This window comes from Trichechus manatus, unplaced genomic scaffold (genome assembly GCF_000243295.1).
Source record: "Trichechus manatus latirostris isolate Lorelei unplaced genomic scaffold, TriManLat1.0 scaffold00023, whole genome shotgun sequence".
NCBI classification, from domain to species: Eukaryota; Metazoa; Chordata; class Mammalia; order Sirenia; family Trichechidae; genus Trichechus; species Trichechus manatus.
Genome location: NW_004443959.1, coordinates 3,645,114 through 3,647,047, shown reverse-complemented (window position 1 = coordinate 3,647,047; position 1,934 = coordinate 3,645,114).

Below are 1,934 nucleotides of genomic sequence, written 5' to 3'. Positions count from 1 at the left end.
AGTGACATACAACAACAGCAATATTCTCAAATTCAACTTTATAAGGGAGCCTACACTCAATAACATCAAAATTATTCACCTTTCTAACAAGGTTATCCTTAGGAATCTGAAGGTGGTTCTCTGCTCTGGTTCATACCCAGGGCAACCTTTTAGTAAGGCATCTGATTACATTAAGAATAGAAGAATATTTTATTTTCTTTGTCTTGTGAAAAGATAGCAATTTATCAAAAGGTTACTCTCTACTCACTGCTCTGTGCTACATTTCTTAGCTCACCATTTATCTTACCAATGTGTTATATCTATACACAATAGAGGAAAAGAAAAAGCTAATTGATGCATCTATGAAGTGCTAAGTATTTAACTTATATTATCTCATTTAATCGTCACAAACAATACTGTGAGATATTTTTACGGATAAATGATGAATCATTAAGTTCGAGTAGTCTGCTCCAACACTCCAGCTAGTATGGATGGTAGGCAGGATTTGAATCCAGGTCTATCTGACTCTAAGGTCCATGCCTATTATCACAAACTGTATAATTATTCCCATTTGAGATATGAGGAAAAGAACTCTCTAAGATGTTAAATAACATGTCCCAAAACTCACCAAACCAAACTTGTTGCCGTCAAGTCGATTCTGATTCAGTGACCCTATAGGACAGGGTAGAGCTGCCCCATAGGGTTTCCAAGGCTATAAATCTTTATGGAAGTAGACTGCTACATCTTTCTCTCATGGAGCTGCTGGGGGGTTCAAACTGCTGACCTTTCAGTTAGCAGCCGAATGCTTAACCACTGCACCACCAGGGCTCAAAGACCTCACATCTGATAAGAACCAGAGCTAGGATTCAAATCCATTTTATCTGCCTCCGAAGGCTGGGCACTTTTTTCACAGCATCTCTCTCCTTTCCAAATATAAGAATAAAATCACATTGCACTAGTGGCTGTATCTAGCTCTGAGACATTTCCTTTCCTTCTGTCAGCATCAGAATGCAGAGAGGCAGACGCAAGTGAAGGCCATCAGTCATTTGGAAGAAACCCTGAAAAGAGCCCATTAACCATAAGAACAGAATGTTTCAGGACACCTTTCAGATATTCTCGTTCAGGGACCTTTTCAATACAATCATGACCTTGTCCCTGTTATCAAAGGACTGTCAGCAAGCACTTAAGGAACTCACCTGCCTGCTAAAGTGCCCCATAGGCCAATGGAAAATTTCTCTCAAGCAGAAAGTCAGAAGATCTTGCTGATTGCAACAAGATCCAGAGACAACCTGGCACAGGTCAGTTGGCAGCTTTTATCTTCAGGAAGCCATCTGCCTGTACAGCTGAACTTTGTAAGAATAGGCATGATCAGCAGGGGATGGAGAATTTAAGAAGGTAACCCCAAGGCCCTTTTTTTCATGACTACAAGAATATTTAATATTTCACTTTCAAGAACAAAAACAAAAACTTTCCGTGTATTCGGGGCATGTCATTCCTTCAAACGAGACTTAAAGAAGAAGTCGAAGATCTTCATCCAAAAAACAAATGTTGAGATCTACCATTACCAGACATTATGCTGGATACTTTATATAAATCATTGCATTTAACCCTGATGGAAAACCATAGGTAAGGAAACTGGGTTTCAGTGAAAAAAAAGGTTTAAATTGTTTGTCCTGCCATTGGCAGCTAGTTGGTAGCAGAGCTGCTCTTTCTTTTGCACAAAACTCGCTCCCAGAAAAACACTATAAAGGGAATAAAAATAAAAGACAGATGAGTATGGCAGAGAATGCCAGGTACTGTGAACTCCAGGACTCTACATTCAGTCCCTCTTATGGATTGAATTGTGTCCCCCCAAGATGTGTGTCAACTAGGCGAGGCCATGATTTCCAGTACTGGTTGTCCTCTATTTTGTGATCTGATGTAATTATCCTATGTGTTGTAAATCCTAACTCTAT